We start from the raw sequence: 19,450 nt of genomic DNA, 5'->3' as shown, positions 1-19,450 counted from the left end.
TGAAACTGAACAAATAAAGGTCAGGCAGAAGAATTCAGCTGCAAAAGATTGAAGACTGTAATTATTTGCACCTAATACCGACAATCACAATGCCCTCAAATCAAACCACAATCATTCTGTGGGCAGGGCACAGTAAGGCTATAAAATAGCTGATTATTAAAAATGTTGGCATATAGCCGCAATGATTAGAAGGAAAACTCGTCCTGAAAAAGACTGTTGTGAGAGGTTGTAATTCAGGTATGACATGATAACATTGGTAAGTTCCATTATAAGTATGGCCGTAGGAATTTTTAATGAAAACTGTATGATTTTAAAATGAAGACTGACTTATGGCTCTGTGCCCCAATCCAATGATCATCTTTTCCCAATTTGGTTTCAGTTGAGAAGTAGTTTGATCCTGACTCCCGCTAGCAGTGACGCAGTATCAGTAATATTTCCTAGAGTTGGTGATTAACAAAGAACTGCAGTGACATCATATTTAGCATCAAAGACTCACCAAGGGGAGAACTCTTTCATGTGCAATATTGGTGCTGAACACAAAGGTGGTCATTTTAACATTTGCCATTAATGTAAAATGGACAATGTTGGACTGATGACCTGTTGTCCATTAGTCCTTATTATTCTTTTTACTGGAGCCTGCGGAAACAAAAATTTCGAGAGGAATATAATAGGCAATCAATCCAATATCAGCAAATTTCAAATTGCCTTTATTCGGGTAGTCTTAGACAAATTAGGAGACCCAGACTCTGTTTATATTTTTTTCTAAATCAGATCCTTGCACATGAGGTATGTTTCTGGATACATCACAGGATGCAGAGGACACAGAATGCTGTGCCCAATGGGAAGAGGCGATGGAGAGATCTTTCCCCGTTCACAGTATTTGCAAGGAAGTTTAATTGCTAGGACAACAAACTGGAAACCCATTCCTCCAATGTACAGCAATGCTATGGGATCCAAATATAAGAGTTACTGAGCTCTCAATGTACAAAACTGATGGTGACTAACGATGTGTGTGTGTGTGAGTCATTAAAAGTACGTGTATGAATTCAAATGTTCTTTTGGAACTTTGTTATGTTACTGGCTTCCGACTTTTCACGACATGGAAGATTGCCCTAAGCTTTTCACATGTTCATGACTCACTTCCTACTCTTTAAATTGTATTTAATGCATCACCATCTTCTAATTAAGAGCAACACTATTATCTTTAAAACCTCGTCAAGATTTCTAGCATGCTAAATATTATCCTATATAGTCATCAGACATTGCAAGTATCGGATATTTACCGATCCAAGTTTAATTTTTTAAAACCCTTTTGAGATTTTAACATTAATATTTATATAAAAGGAGCATTGAACTATATAAATTCATGTAATATTTCCTCAACCTTATTGTTTTTACAATAAATTATTTCATTGCAATAATCTATTTGTCAACTTTTTCATTGCTAACTTATCGTAATTCCAAGAGAAATAATTTCAAATATAGTCTGCTTTTAAAAAAAGTAGCACTAATTAAGTTAAAAAAAACAATCTGATAATTTGGATTAAACAATATAACAAAATTACACAGTTAATAAAGAACGAACAAACTACAATGCTGTGGCATTCGGGCCCTGCTCAGACCTGTACTCGAGCCTTGGAGTGAGACTAGGGCCCACAACTGTCTGACTCAGAGGTGAGTGCTCTTCTACCTCAACCACATGGATACAATGAGGGATAATCAATGGGAGTCATTTGTGATTCTGCTGGAACCTGAGCAGTTTTTCCCTTTCCTCCCAATGCTAGCAGTCAATTTTAAAACATGGTTCTAAGAACACAGGCAAGCTTCTTATTTTTAATATACCTTTTCCTGAAAGGAAAGTATAAACATGCAGGTATATAAATACATTGCATATTTTAATGATATGTCTTATTCCATGTAGTACTGCACTCCTGATTCATCCCTTGACTATGACCCAGTTGATAGCACCCATAGTTTTGAGACAGAACTTATGGGATCACATCTCACTCCAAGGATCTGAACACTAAAATCTAGTCTGACATCCCAGGACAGAATCGTAAGAAGAGCTAACCTTCTAAAGTGTTGTTACACTAAGCTCCTGTGTCCCTTTTGATGAATGTATAAAATCCTATGTCACTATTTGGAAGAAGAACTGGGAGCTCTCCACAGTCCTTTGATCAATATTTATTCCTCTAGCATCAACACTAAAATTATGGTTTTCATTATCAGTTTATTGGTCATGGGAGCTTTCTGTGGACAAATTGACTGCCATATTTCATATGTAACAGGCATGACTACACTTTACACATACACATATTTTCTGCCACAACCTAAATCCAAAGTGATACAACATATTCTTCCACTCTTTCACTGCATTCCAATACCCTGATGCCTTGGAACTGACGAAAATGTGGTGAGGGTCCAGAACTCACTACCTAATGTTGGCTTGAGGGAAAACATTCATTGCATTTAGAAGGTCCTGGATGGGCATCTGATTTGAGTTAACTGACAAGCCTAGAACAAGAAGGAAGATGAGTCTCAGCACTACCTTTTCTAGCTGGTTTGGGCGAGTTGAGCCAAATAGCTATTTGTTGTTTTTACACAGGATGTAGGCATTCCTTGCAAGGCCAACATTTATTGTTCATCCCAAAATGCCCCTGACGTTAAGGGTCAATCATCTATATTGGGGGCCTGGAGTCACATTATAGGTTAGACTGGGTAAACGTGGAAGGTTTCCTTTCCCTGAAGGATACCCCTGATAAAATTTTAATGACAATCCAATCATTTCATGGCCACCATTACTATGAGTTTCTTTTATTTCTGATTTATACAATTCATCAAACTTAAATTCCCATTTGACAGAAGAAGTTGAACTGATGTCTTTATATCAATGCTCCAGTGTTTTGGACACTAGTTCAGTAACTCAACAGCTGTGCTACCCAGACCTCTTCCTGTAATATGATTCTACAAATTTTCCACATTCATTTCCAAAGCATAACCCAGCAACAGGATTTTACAAGAAAGAACTTGATAGGTTAGTTCAGAACAAAATCACTTGCAGCTTCATTAAGTAGGAATGCATTACCACTGAGTACATTATCTACACAAAAATTAATTGCCATGGTTTCACGAAAAGCTAATGCACTTAAAGAGACATGAAGATTAGCAACGTCAGATTCAAGAAAAAGTTATGGGTCTTGACTGAGAGATAATTATTTGCTAATTAGTACTCCTTACGTTAAATGTATTTCAATGTGACTAGTTTTACATGAAAATAAGGCTGTGAAGGTTATTAATAAGTAGATTATGAAAACAGTAATAAGCAAGATATCAGTACTCACAACATCACCTCGAATGTGTATGGAATGAAATGCCTTTATTTTTCTTCATAATGAACAATCCATTAAGGAGGTCTCAGAAACAGAACATTTCAAAGACATCTATTTCTGCAGATTTGTTAGTAGAATGTAAATTCGAGACCTGCTTCCACAAGTATTTCTGAGCTCTTAATACATCATCAGGCATATACTGCTGCTTATAAAATTGACCATAAATAAGGGCTAAAATTTTAGGAAATCATGAATGACCTGCTGGAGGTAATGAGCACCTCAATTTTAATGTTTCTATTTTATGTTACTGCTTATTAAATTCATTACAATCCAGACTTTACTTAATGATTGTTCGATAAATCAGTACAAATTCCATGTTGTATTTAGATAAATATACTTTTTGATACCGACAATAAGCCAATTACTTAGATTACTCCTTCCTTCCAAGTTTAATGTTAAAGTTAATGCAACCATTGCCAAAGGTGCCTCACATTAGAATGAAGTAATAATAGCATTTCCGGTGGATTTTTTGGGGATATTGAATTAATTGCACATGGGTAAGTTGAACCAACCTGCTTGGCATGAAGTTGAAAAGGCCCCATATTAGCTGATAAACAATAAGGCCAATGGAGCAGACAAAATCTCTGCTGAAGTACCAAAATTTGGCAGAGAAATATCTTGGCATGAATTCATTATGTTCCTTATCTGGAAAGATAATGGACATCTGGAAAGAGGACATCATGTCAGAATCACTGTGATCATGGGGATCTTCAAGAAGGGAGATGAGTCGAACCGTGGTAAACAGAGGGGATCTTCCCTGCTGTCTCTGACAGGGAAAATCATTGTCAGAATCCTTCTCAACTAATTCCTCTCAGCAGCAGAGGAGCTGCTTCCGGAATCGCAATGCAGATTCCGTCCAGCCGGAGGAACAACAGAGATTATCTTCACTGTGTGACAAATCCAAGAAAAGTGGAGGGAGCAGAACAACTTCTTTGACCGTACGACAGCCTTTGACTTTGTCAACAAAAGTGAATGATGGAGGATACTTCTCAAATTTGGCTGTGCCAAAATATTCATCACCTTCCTCCATCTGTTCCATGATGCCACGCAAGCTGTGATCTTCACTAACAAATCCAAAACACCGACTCCCATTTGACTCCACTCCAGAACTAAGATAACGTCACCTTTGCTCGTTAAGTTACGCAGACAATGCAAACAAAGGGCCTTCCACATCTCTTTCAATGGAGTAATTTTGAGATGCAGTCACTATTGTGAGGTAAAAAATGTGCCAGCTGATTTGCATGAAGCAACCTCCACAAACAGTAAAGTCAATAATCCCTCAAGAATCTGGGTTTTTTCAGGTAATGTTGATTGAGGTGTAAATATTGACCAGCACACTGGGGATAAACCCCCAACCTCCTTCAAAATAGTGTTTTGGGATCTTTTACATCATCCTGAGAAAAAAAGACAAGGTATCGGTTTAAGGTCTCATCTGAAAGACCATACCTTCCATCAGCATAGCAACCCCTCAGTTCCTCACTGAAATACCAACCATGTCCATGTGATAAACAATATACAAGTGCAGTGTACCTCCACATTACAGCAGTTCAGGTCACAGAAATTTGCCCTTACAGAACTTACAAACCACTACCAAAAAATCTGAGAAACGCTCTTACAGAATTCATGCGAGGAAAAATAACAAAATAAACACAAAATGTGAAAGAAACAATAAATTTTGTCAATTTTTGTCAAGGGCTGGTGTTATGGAAAATGACAGGTTTACTCAGAACACAACTGTTTTGTAATGCGGGGGTGTCTTCTAATGTCAGCCTTCAAGAAAAAGTGCAGCTGTGTGTCACACAAGTGGAAGTTGAAGAAACCCACCTCTCAGCTTTCTACTGAGGAAAACACTGAAGATTCAACTCATCCATAGTTCCAATGTTGATACAGGCATCTGTCTTTGATCTCCTTTGAATTGCTATATTTTAGTATTTCAGGTTTTAATGTTTAATGCTTTCATCAAAAAAGGATAAATAAAATGCACGTGCCTTGATTGTGAAAGAGATATTTGGAGTGCTATCAGAGAGCGAGGATCTAAAGCTAAACACCAAAGATCAATATCACGATTCTTGCTGCAGGAGAAGATTTCCTTTGTGTGCTGGATGTAAACCTCTTTATATTCATGTACATGATTTTGCAATGTCTGGTACACAGGGGAAGCCCATTTACTTCGAAATATTTTGCCTTTAATTGGCAGCTGTAGCACAACAGGTAGATTTCTGAGTCAGATGGTTGTAAGTTCCACTCGAGACCACTGAGCACAAAACTCAGCACAGCACTTAGAAAATGGAGCTGAATTTCAGTGGCTGAATACAAGCTCTTTTGCTACTGTATGCAGGGGATAATTTTGTAGAAACAAAGCCTTGTCCATTCCAATCAAAACTGCCTCCTTGAACGCATTCAGAATAACTCTGCAGGCAATAAGTGCAATCCCAGAGGTCAATGTAGGACATTATGCTGGACATTCATTTCAACATTATTGCAAATTAATGAGTAAATTTTAACAAGGTCACAGGAAGAAATGTGCATTTGGAAACATAATAGCTAGGAAAGCAAGGCAGAAAGGATTGGGGGGTTAAGGGCAACTTGTCTAAGTTTAAATTGCACTTGTTCTGTGTGACTAGTTAACTGGTCTAAACATCTTTTTTAAAGTGAAAATGTACCAACTTGGGGGTGGGTAAGGCCTCTTTACTTCTACCATCTCAGTGGGGATATACTCATCTAACGAGGTCACATCTGCACTGAGGCAACTGATATGTGTTAATATGCATGTAATGAATAGTTACAGAGGAAATTAACTAAAACTTCAATGTTATTGTTACCTAACCCACTTTTTATTGACTAGATCCACTGATTGTGATTGTTTTTTTTTCATAAAGGCTGGCTCCTCAGTTAACATTGCTGCTTTTATCTTGTCTTTGAAAAGGACAGTACACATGGATAATATTCAAAATAACGCGTGATTCTCAGCAGCATGATAGTACTTATATGTGAGAGCGATGAGTAATGGATATAATTAGGAGCTTTTAGTGAGGATAAGGAGCACATACTATATGAATTATTGCAGAGAAAGTATGTCAGCAATTTTGTTAAAAGGAAGCATTGATGCAAAATATAACATTGGTACATTATGACTCAGTGGTACTTTAATTTACAGTAAACGGACAAAAGAGAACAAAGAATAGATAATTTTGATATAAAAAGTATGTCAGTATGTCATTAGCTTCAGTCAATAGTTTGCAATTTATCTCAATTTCTAATGCCTAATTCTAACATGTACTAAACTCATGTGGAATTGGATAATTTATGAGATAGATCATGTTTACAAGATTTTGTAAGTCACAAACACTCAGACATATTTGGTTGTTGAGGTGGCTGGGACAGTTTGTTCAACAATTCATAGTATTCTTAACCATTGAATGCTTCCTCCCTTCTGTTAAGGAAAGCCCAAGAAAGCCTGATGGTTTCATAGTTTGGCATCTATATTGCCTTCTACAACAAGCTGTTATTAAACATTCAATGGCCGTTTAATACATTTACATAAGGTTCACTGTTTATTTTTTGGTTGTGGAAGCTGGTAATCGCAGTACATTTTTTCTCCAATATGTTTCCACTTTGTCCACCCTCAATGATACAAGCAACATGTTGTAATGAATGCTGAGGGTGAATTTCTTCAAAAGGGATGAATACTTTTAGCAAAACATCTACAGAAATCCCAAAGAAGCCCCATCCAGTAAAATAAGCATTGTAAACATGAAAGCTCATGGTACTAATCATAGTGATGACAGAACAGAAAGATGGATGACGGATCAGAAACTAGATGCTAATGGATTTTTTTTAGGTTGGGAAGATGCCATTCGTGACTGAATCTGGAGGACTGTGTTGAAATCTTTGTCCATAAACAAACACAGATACCTCAAGGAAAACACATGCAGAGATGGCAGAGACTTTTAACAAACATTGTTGGGAATTGTGAGGGAAAAACACTGAAGGTTGGGAAAAAAGTAAAGGTACCATGAATGAAACTATATTCAGCGCGGCTGTGGAGTAGAGTTTTACAGATGAGAGGAATATCAACAGGAAAATGTTGAAATAGGAACAGTGAACAGAATAAGCAATAGAACAATCTACCAATTCAGAAATTTCACCAAAATTCTATTTCTTATTATGCAGCTTTAACAAAACAGTTCAGCTAAAATCAAAGTGGAGCTGGACATATGATAAAGATGCAATAATGGACATTCTACAATGGCAGTTTGATTATTGCAGACAGGAGACATAAGAAAGACCGCAAATGCTGGAAACCTGGAGCAACACGCACAAAATGCTGCGGGAAGTCAGCAGGTCAGGCAGCATCTATGGAGGGAAATGAACAGCTGATGTTTCGGGCCAAGACCCTTCGTCAGGACTGATGATTTAAAGGTTAGGATATTATAAATTAACTGATATTTATCCCATTGTTGACATAATACTAATGGCAATATATTTTTAAGGCAAATGGTTATTCTACTCAGTCAAGATTGGTAGGTTAATTAGGGATTACTACATCTGACTAAAGTTGTGATGATGTGATCCAGTTCAAATCTGGATTACCCCAAAGACAAAATAAGACATTTTGAAAATCAACTCTTTGGGAGCAAATCCTTGGCAAGCAAACAGGACAACGTAGAAACCTTTTCCAAATGTAACTCCACTCAATTTAATAAAGATTCAGTGTGAGCTTACAAACGTAAGTCTTGAAATTTATGTGCAGCCAGTGCAGTGATTTGTGTACATTGGCACCACAGGAAATCCAACACATTTCAGTGTAGTGGAAGATGGTGCCTGGGTGGGGGCAGCTCCTGCAGCTCAAGGCCAAGAAATACCACAACAACACAACAGTACAGTCAAGCTCTAACAGCTGCTCGGACAAGCAGGTGGAAAGATGTCTGTGAATGAATTGTTTACCAACCAGATTGCTTGGTGCAGCAAACTTGAAAATATATGGTCTTGGGAGCTGTTTTATGATGGTGCTGCAAAGACTTGTGTACATGACACGCACCTGGCTGTGCAGAAACAGGGAGGCAAGACTGGAAAATAAGGAGACATGGTTGGTAATAGAGCTTCTAAAACATTATACCTATATCTATTAGATCTAGTTATAAAATAAACAAAATGAAGATAGGTAATGCACTGTCAGCAGAATGCAATGGATAATACCTAAATTCATAAATCTAACAGCAATGACCTTTTCTATGCTCTATATTACTGTTTCCATAGTTACCGCTTACAATCATTTGTCACCTATTTTATTGAAGTGAAAGGCCTAATGTCTTTTGAACCAAAAGAAAGGCAGCCACTTGCAGCAATTCAATGAAGATCTTTAAGTAACCATTTTTTGGATGCAGGAACTTGAAATTTGGTTTTGGTAACAGATTACAGAGAATGAAACCACTGCATTCACTCATCAAGTAGAGCGTGGTGCACTTGACGCACAAGTTCATGTCCACAAACAGGGGGAAGCCATGCAACGAGAATGAGGCTCTAGCCAATGTATATCAACACTCTTATCCTCCCAAAGATCAGAGAACAGGCAGTCCATGACGCAGGTCTTCATTATGTTTTGTCACATCAAGATATTTGTTTACCCATAACTAATTCGGATTAAATCAGAGACAATGGAAGATCCACACTGAAATTTGTTGAGGTTTGGTTAATTTGTAACCTGTTTCTCTACAGCTGAAGTTCATGTTTAATTACATTTCTGGGCTGGAATACTCAACTACATTCATTACATTAGAAAGTCTCCAATAAATATTTTGTTACTGAGATCAAAGGATACTTGTGCATCATTTGGGTCTGAGGAAAGAGAGAGTTAAATTAAACCCTTTTATGATTACCACAATGGATAAGGTTGAACTTTCCATTTATCTTGTTCCATTGTGCTTCACAAAAATTAATTCTGTTGGCTCTGGCCATATGTAAATATGTGCGGTGTGACAAATAAAGCTATAATTAGACCAGCAAGATTAGCTGGGAAATAAACCCAACAACATTTCTTTCAATTTTGAGAGGTGTTTTTTGATGTGTTTCAAACCTGAGGCCATTAAACAGTTTATTTCTCTTCTGTCACCCCTGAATAGTGTGCAACACTAATGTTATTTACCCTCCTGCAGAAGCAGCTTCTACTCTACTCCATTAGTGGGAGAACAAGATTTTTCCATCAGTTTTTGAGAAGGGTTGGAAAATTCACAGGATAATTGTGATGAATGAAGACCATCTGACCCACCCTAATTCATCCAATCTGTGCTCCTTATTGTGAAACTATTCACTTTAATTATTTCAGGGATTTCACCTTCACAAGCCTATCTGGAATGATTTGGTGTGGTGCAGTAAATGATGATAATAGCATCATAAGTTATTTTTGCTGCACCATGGCTCAAAATCCAAGTACAATGAAAGCATATGTAAATGAAAGTCTACCTTTAAGAAAAGCATATTCCACTTTTGGCACATCATTGTAACAGTTGTTGCTGTTAGTTGAATATTGACCTCCTTCCATGAGGTATATTTTGTTGGTAGTTTTAATCTTGTTACTTGTCTTGAGAATCCACACAAAAAGATCATATTGATAAATCTCGGATGTTGCTACCTGAGGGAATAGTTAGGCAGAATTCAAATTTGAGGCCACAGAGACTGGGGTTCTACTGCATACTTATCTGTGAATATTTAATCTAGTGTATAATTGTCTGTATGTAAATATTTTGGGGTACAATTGATCATATGTAGATAGTGGTGATTTGTGTGGGCTTGTTGATTTTTGTTATTAAGATGAAGCAGATTCATATTCAGATTAGTTTATTGTCATATGCAGCAGGGTGCAATAAAATTCCTTGTTTGCATGCACAGAGTAAACAGTATGAATGGTAATAATAAATACAACAATAAATACAGTGAGGAATGCTAAACAACAGAATGGTGCAAAGATAGTGGTGCAATCTGAAGTAGTGCAAAAAGAAATGCTAAAGTGACAATAATGGAATAACTGGTAGAGGTAGAATTAAGAGTCTGAGAACATGGCAGCACCACTGGGAAGGGGGTGTGAAGGAGATGATTGGTGCAGAAGTCTGATAGCAGTGGGATGAAGCTGTTCTTGAGTTCTGGTCCTCTGGGCTTTCAAGATCCTGTACCTTGTCCCAGAAGGTAGAAGAGAGAAAAGAGTGGCAGGCATCCTTGACCATACCGTTAGCCTTCCTGAAGCAACGCACCGTCAAGATGATGAGGTTGTGACGGACTGGGCAGTGTTTACCACTCTCTGCAGATTACTTTCGGTCCAGAACAGAGCAGCTACTATAACAGGCTGAGATGCAACCCATCAGGATACTTTCTATAGCCCATCTGTAGAAGTTCGAGAGAATCTTTGTGGACAAGCCAAACCTTGTCAGATGTCTAAGCAAGTATGCACTTTCTTGATCACTGCATCAGTAATGGAGGGACCAGGTGCAGTTGCTGATGATATAGATGCCTCGGAACTTGTAGCTGTTGACCATCTCCACAGCAGCTCCATTGATGAGGAGAGAGTTGTCTTTAACCCCTCCCCAACTTCCATAAGTCAACAAGCAACTCTTTTGTCTTGCTGACATTAAGGACTAGCTTGTTGCTCTGCCACCATGACACATGGTTTGCAATCTCCTTCCTAAACTCCATCTCATCGTTGTTGTTGTTCCAGCCTATAACGGTGGTATCATTGTCAAACTTTAAGATCGCGTTGGGACTGCATCTGGCCACACGGGCATGGGTATACAGAGAGTAGAGCAGGGGACTGAGCACACAACCCTGGGGAGTTATGACCAGTTCTAACCAGCTGAGGTCTGCCAGTCAGAAGGTCTAGAAGCCAGTTGCAGATGGGGGCCCCAAGGCCAAGGTTGAAGAGTTTAGAGATGAGCTTATTAGGTATTATGGAGTTGAAGGCTGAGCTGTGATCAATGAATAACATCCTGTCATATGAATTCTTATTTTCGAGATGATCCAGAGCTGAATGTAATTCAAGAGAGATGGCATCCTCCATCGATCCATTTTTCCTGTCTGCAAATCTGAGTCTAGACTGTCTGCGAGGCTGGAGCTGACGTCGGCCATTACCAGTCTCTCAAAGCTCTTCATTTTAGGGCTGTGAGTATAAATGAATATGACTGTAACTTTAAGAACCATGATATGATGTACTTTGATCTTTGATGCATTGCTGCACCAGGCACTACTGTTCACTGCTGACTGCCTTTAATAAAGGATGCTTTGTTACTTTGTTGGAGACACAAGAGACTGCAGATGCTGGAAACCTGGAGCAACTCACAAAAAATTGGAGGCATTCAGCGGATCAGGCAGCATCTATGGAGGGAAATGGACAGTTGACGTTTCAGGTCGAGACCCTTCATCAGGACTGGAAAGAAAGAGGGGAGATTGCTAGTATAAAAAGGTAGGGGGAAGGGTTGGGGTAGGAACTGGCGGGTGATAGGTGGATCCAGGTGAGGGGGGAGGGTGATAGGCAGGTGAGGGAGGGGGGAGGGAGGAGAGTGGGAATGATGTAAGAAGCTGGGAGGTGATTGGAGGTGATTACTTTGTTACTATCTTCGTTATTTGCCCCAGTGGACAGTGACATAAGAATTGCCGACAGTGGTGATATCCAATCAACATCTCCTTTGTCCATTTTAGGACCAAATTGTCCACCTTAATCAAATGCTAATCTTCTATCTTTTTTTTTGTCAGGTGCTTGCCACCAGTTTTGATGTGCATGCCTTTTCCCAGTAAATCAATGACAAATTTAGACTGGATTCCTAAAATAGGAGTAAGTCCTTACTCTGATTTATATATGCAGGTTTAGGGACTCTGAATGGTTGGAAATCAACAGATTTAACTTTGGCTGTGGTGTTTCCAGGTGAGACGCAGTATAAAAGAAAGGCAACCTGAAATCTTTTCTTCCCCCAGAAAGGGGTTCTCTCCCTACGCATTTCTTTCTTTTTGCTGCTGAGTGAATATGTCAGGCTGATCTCTAGCTAAAATATTCATATTAATCAGGTTTTTTTACAGAGATTTTTTAAAGAAGTATTTTGGCCTCCATTTAGCATTAAATCAGTGACTTGATTTTACTTGATCTGGGAGGTGTTCGGAATTGACAGAATGAAGAAAATGTGCTCACTGCCTCCCTCAAGTGGCCAAATCCAGTTCCTGCATAGAATTATTTCCTTGCTTGTTGCAGAAAAGTCTAAAAATCTGGTTCAAACAAGGAAAGAATCACTGCTTTTGAAACAAACAAATAAGCATAAACAAAGGGGAAGATAACAAGGGATTGGAAAGGGAATGGAAAATTGAGAATGTGTCAATTATTAGCTGTTCCCAACAGTTCATCCTTCTCTTCCTGCCTCTATTCCTGCTCTGTAGCTGATGGGAAGGGCTGAGTCTGCATTATTGGAATTGGAATTGGTTTGTAATTGTCACTTGTACTGAGGTACAGTGAAAAATTTGTCTTGCATATTGTCCATACAGATCACTTCATTACACAGTGCACTGAGGTAGTACAAGGTAAAACAATACAGAATGTAAAGTGTCACAGCTACAGAGAAAGTGCTGTGCAGGGAGACAATAAGGTGCAAGGTCATAATGAGGTAGATTGTGAGGTCAAGAGTCCATATTATTGTACTAGGTAACCATTCAATAGTCTTCCCACAGTGGGATAGAAGCTGTCCTTGAGCCTGGTGGTATGTGCTTTCAGGCTTTTGTATCTTCTGCCCGATGGGAGAGGAGAGAAGAGAGAATGTCCGGGGTGGGTGGGGTCTTTGATTATGCTGGCTGCTTTACCAAGGCAGCGAGAAGTGTAGGCAGAGTCCATGGAGGAGAGGCTGCTTTCTGTGATGTGCTGAGCCATGTCCACAACTCTCTGCAGTTTCTTGCGGTCACAGGCAGAGCAGTTGCCATACCAAGCCCTGATGCATCCAGCTAGGATGCTTTCTATGATGCATCGATAAAAGTTGGTGAATATCAAAGGGGACATGCTAAATTTCTTTAGCCTCCTGAGGAAGCAGAGGCACTGGTGAGCTTTCTTGGCCATGACATCTACATGGTTGGTATTGGTGCTGTTCACTCCTAGGAACTTGAAGCTCTCAGCCCTCTCGACCTCAGCATCATTGATGTAGACAGGAGCATGTGCACTCTCCTCCTTCCTGAAGTCAATGACCAGCTCTTTTGTTTTGCTGACATTGAGGGAAAAGTTGTTGTCATGACATCATGTCACTGAGCTCTCTATCTCCTTCCTGTACTCTGACTCATCATTACTTGAGATACGGCCCACTACGGTGGTATCATCTGCAAACTTGTTGGAGGTAGAGCAGAATTTGGCCACGCGGTTGTGAGTTCATAGGGAGTAGCATAGGGGGCTGAGTACACAGCCTTGTGGGGCACCAGTGCTGACAATAATTGTGCAGGGTTATTGCCAGGTTGTAGATGATGCAATGGACAGCAGCATGTGGCAAATGTCAATGATCAGCTCCTTTGAGAGGCAGAGTGTCCTTGTTGGGATGAATTGCTTCTGTAGTGGATAGTGCTTCCCACAGAGGGCTTTCCTATCAGGAACCATGCTCTGTGGACCCTCTTCTCATATTTCCCATCATGCTGTACATCCAAAGGAACAGCCTCCAAGGTCAACATGAACAGAGTTAATCATCAGGTCAATGTTGAGGTGCAACTTTAGCCTCAGTACTCCCGCGGGGTTTCTGAAATTCCAGCATCCTCCAAAAGTAAAGCAGCATCAACTCTCAACAACCAACTCCCTTCCAAATCAATCATTGCTGTCAGAGTTGACTTGGAAAGTAATTGCAATGTATTTTATGTTAACCGAGTTCAGATTTCACTGTGGCCATGACGGGATGTGAATTAGTGTCCATGGATTAATTAGATAAGTAATTTAATCACTGCTTCACTAACAAATTTAATAGATGCATTAAACATTTGCACTTGCACATCGTTCAAGCAATTCCAGTCAAATTTCTGTCCATAACATCCAAACAACAGGAGCTATGGAGGCCTTTTTGAAGCAGATACGCTTACATTTCACTTCCTTGTTCTCCACTAACATTCCAAAGATGAGCTATTGTATTGGGCTCCTGGGGCTGGTACCGCAGCGGCTGATTTTAGTAATTAATTCCCTCCTCCATAGTAAACGGTGGAGTCAGAGAGACTCTTGGAAAAAGACAACAAAATAATTAAAATTTGAAGTGAGAGTTAAAATTGAAAGTAATAGGAAGCTATCCTGCAAAGCCAAAGGCACTGATGTCTTACATGACATGTTAATTCTTTTTCTCTTCATTGATGCTGCCTGACTTTCTGGGTATTTCCAGCCTACTCTGTTCAACAACAACATTTACTTGTATGGCAGCTTTACCATACTTGAATGTGCTAAGGCATTTCACAGTCAGGAAGTAAAACCTGGAACCTTCAGGAACTTGCCAGTGTAATCTTCCTTCCCACTCCCTTTCTGACCTCTCTCACCTTCATCTCCTGCATTGTTCCAAACAAGCACAAGGAGCAGAGATGGGTCACACAGCCTCTCCATTCAATAAAATCATTGATGATCTGATCTTGGTCTCCACCCAATTTACTTGATCAAAATGCTTCTTTCCAAATATTTTCAAATTAAGGGAATTCTACACAATTTTTTAAAAAAGGTGACAAATTTGCTAGAAGAAATGTAAAAAAATATTTAGACTTCTTGGATGAATAGGTTGGAAGGCCATTTCTAAGAGAACTGTCTAAAAACTCCAGCTCCACTTTAAATATTAACTTCCTCAACCAAGGGCAGTCGTCAATGCCAACACATTACAAAGTATATTAGGCCACATCAGTGTAATCTTCGGCTCATTTTTCTTTCAAAGCAGCTGATTAAGGTTATGCATTAGAGGCTAATTTTCACCACCTATCTATTAGTTTTACGTGAAGCCTTATCCTCTTTCATCAAAGGAAATACGGAAGATGAATACCGTTTCAATTTCCTTTAAAAGCAGAACAAAAATGATTATATCGCCAGACTGAGGAGCATTGCATAACTGATAATGATTTGCATGCATTTACTTGATTTTTTAAAAAAACTGTGGATAATTGGCCAGGATATTTGCTTGGAAACCCTCAGATGATTGCAATTTGGCGGTTTATGTGAATCGATGGCTTTGCATGCAGCGTTAATTAAACATTGATTCTGTGTAACTGATTTTGTGCTGATATGCCGTGACTGGGGTTAGAGCAGAAAAGCGGCAATGCAGATTGTCCCTGAAGTCCACTTTGGGGCTGCTCGTAAGCAGTGGGCTTTAGGTGGAGGAACAAGGGAGTGAGGAATCATCAAACGGGCAATGTTGCAGGTTTCTGGTTTGACCTCATCCTTTGGGAAGTGGAGCAATTGAATACCTAAACAGAGTGTGGTTTCTGCTCTGTGGAAAGTGAGCAGTTGCACAGGAGAGGCCTGGTAAATGATTTGGCATTTGCCAAGGGGGTTGAGGAAGATCTCCAATTATAAAGGTGAGAAGGATGTAACAACTCATGTGGCTCCATCACTCATTGAACAACATCCTTCAGTAAATACCGGGGAAAAAACAAAGATAAAGAATGCCTTTGACCTTCTTTGACTTTAAGGATGGGAAGCACCAAAGTTGAAGCAATAAGCTTTTATGAAGTTCCTTGGCATGAATTGCATCCAGTAGGAGGAGCATGAAATCCGGATTCAGAAGTCTCGGACATTGACTTATATGGAATATACATTGCTGCGTTCTCATTAGGTTCACTCAAGTGCAAGCAAGCTGCACAGCAAATTCAGCACTATTCCAATTCCACATAAACACAAAGGATTACTGACTGTTATCTTTTTTCTCTGCAGAACGCCTGTTTTTCATGAGATATTTCAATGCTCTAAATCAATCTTTCCTGGTTTATCTGCTCTCTGCAACACTTTATCATTGAATCTGTATTCCTATTCCTCACTTTTCATTCCAAAATGTGTCATCTTATGTTTCTCCACATTAATTTGTCTCTACCACCTGTCTGCCTGTCTGTCCTTCTGAAGTCTTTTATCATTCTCTCAAACTCCTTACTGTTAAATCTTGGGTAAATTTTGAACATTTTTCTCCATATATTGAAGTGCAAATCATCTCACATAAATAAAAATAGACACATCATTATCATCTCCCTTCCAATCTGAACAGAACATTTAAGCCCAAATCTAGTTTTCTTTTCCCAGTGAGAACTTTATATCCAAGACACACTTGCCCTTATCATTTTTGCAACAAAGCTCCTGTGAGACATTTCATCAAATATCTCAGAAAATCTATACCCAGCTGCTTGCTGAAAAAGTTCATGCTGTCTAACTTGGATTAAACCATGCATTTCAGAGTAGCTTACCAATTAATGGCATGATTCCAGTGTAACAGGCAACATCATATTGAACCATCATCTTCTGGGCACTATTTTCTATTCCCAGTAAGAGAGGGGCTGACGGATCCAAACATACTAAACAAGTGTAAAAGGACAGCTGGAGGCATTCAAAGGAAGGAGGGCACACTGCAACAATAGAGTGTTGAAGGCCTGCCAGCAATAGAGCTGGAGACACAGTGAGAATGAAGCACAGTTTGGACAGACACCTGATATGGCAGATGGCTGGGGGGAGTCAAAAAACCGCATAGCCCATTTCTGAAGAGGTTATGACAGTAGAGGACATCCTACTTCAGAGCAACAGATATCAATTCAGGATGGCCATTGAAGAGGCTTCCTTGAAGATTCACCATTCAGCCTGTGAGACTATGGCAGCTCAGCAACTGTCCTAAGGAGAACTGCGACCACTTAGGACTAGATTTGGAAGGACAGTGGGGTTACAGTTGTGCAGCAGTTGGTACTGCTGCCTCACAGCTACAGTGAACCCGGTATGATCCTGACCTGGGATGCTGTCTGTGTGGAGTTTGCACCTTCATCCTGTGACCACGTGGGTTTCCCCTGGGTAATCTGGTTTCCTCCCACATCTCAGAGGCATGTGGTTGGTTGGTTCAGCAAACAATCTGCTGGAGGAACATAGTAGGTCAAGCAGCATCAGTGGGGAGGGAGAGGAATTTTCAGCATATTAGGTTGAGACCCTGCATCAGGAATAAAACATCGACAATTCCTTTTCCTCCACAGAGGCTGCTTGACCCATCGAGTTCCTCCAGGAGATTGTTTGTTGCTCCAGATTCCAGCATCCGCAGTCTCTTCTGTCTCCTCATTGGTAGGTTAATTGGACACTGCGAATTAATGCTAATGCAGGTCGGTGGTAGGTGAGGAGTTAATGGGCATGTGAGAGAGGGAAGGCTGCAGAGATAAGTAGGGAGATGGACATTGCTTTGAGATGTGAGAGGTAACACCAAGTGAATGGCCTAAGGGACTCCTATACCATAAGAAAATATGACCATGTGTTGACTTACATAACTGGAAGGCTTTGTGCCAAAATAAAGCTCACAGAGAGTGAATGTTTGTTTCTTTTTTCCTTTTTGTTTTTTCTTGATTAAAGTCAGAAAGAGTGGTGTATCATATGTGGCTTACATAATGCTGTCATAATGATGCCATTTTAAGAATTGTATCACGACTGCTCTCTGTGTTATTGCAACATTATTTATTGTGCCTATCTATCCCCGTGGAAGAAAGTTGCAATAAGAATGGTCCCTGACCCTATAAGCTTCTACTTAATGGTGACCTTATTATTAGTTTGAATTGCTAACTATTTAACAGTATTTTAGAGAGTGACAAACAAAGTTACTGGGAAACAAGGGAAATGAAACTATAAAAATGTAATTGGCCAAGAGCCAACTCAGAGCCTATGAAGTGTTTTCACTGGCAGCAAAAACATGAAGCAATTCATCCTCATTGTGAACTATTCTGTTCACAATGTCAAATTGCATCAGACAAATCCATATTCACCTCTTAATCTGGGCAAATAACATAAGAAAGGTAAAGGATTAGTCCAGCTCAAACATTTATAGCTGTATCTACATTTATCTTAGATCCATAAAAATGTCATTGTTTTGAGTTAAAGTAGAAGGAGATACAGCCTTGGTTACTGTTCTAACTCTTTGATCGAGAAATCTCATCATTATGCATTCCCACTTTACCAGATATGAACTCCAAAGTTTCTCTGGTCCCATAACATCTTTCACCATCTTAGCTTTAAGTGTAGCTTTATGCCCCAATGACATTTTTACCTTAATGCTTTAATTATAAGATTTCTTTATTAGTCACATGTACATCGAAACACACAGTGAAATGTATCTTTTACGTAGAGCGTTCTGGGGGCAGCCCGCAAGTGTTGCCATGTTTCTGGCACCAACATAGCATGCCCACAACTTCCTAACCCGTACATCTTTGGAATGTGGGAGGAAACTGGAGCATCCAGAGGAAACCCATGCAAACAATTCCTTACAGACAGCAGCCGGAATTGAAACTGGGTCACTGACGCTGTAATAGTGTTACGCTAACTGCTACACTACAGTATCTGAATGACATTGCATTTGTCACCTGTCAGCGCAGTTTGTAACTTTACAGAATTAGAGTACAATAACTGGACTTTTAATCCAGAGGTATGATTAATGATCATAATTGAGGCAAAGGTTCAAATCCAAACATGTAACTGCTTAGAGTAGTCATAGATTTCTACAGCACAGAAACAGGCCCTTCAGCCCATATGAGCATGCCAACCATCAAGTACCCATCTATGCTAATTTATTTACCTGGTTCATGGCCAAGTCTGCCCTGTTGACCCAAGTGCTTCTCCAGATACTTGTTACATGTTGCGAGAGCAAGTGCCTCCAACACCTTCTCAGGCAGTGTGTTCCAGATAGCAAGTATTCTCAGGATGAAAAGAAATCTCAGATCTCCTCTCACCTTCTTACTCCTCACCTTAAACCTGGGGTAAAGTTTCTCACTATTCACTCTATCTAATTTTATATACCTCTGTCAGAGCTCCCTGCTCCAAGGAAAAAAAAAACCCAGTCTATCCAAGTCTCTCTTCATAACCAAAATATTCCATCCCA

This window comes from Pristis pectinata, chromosome 18 (assembly GCF_009764475.1).
Source record: "Pristis pectinata isolate sPriPec2 chromosome 18, sPriPec2.1.pri, whole genome shotgun sequence".
Lineage (NCBI taxonomy): Eukaryota > Metazoa > Chordata > Chondrichthyes > Rhinopristiformes > Pristidae > Pristis > Pristis pectinata.
The sequence above is the reverse complement of the archived record's forward strand: the minus strand, read 5'-3'. Positions refer to the sequence as shown.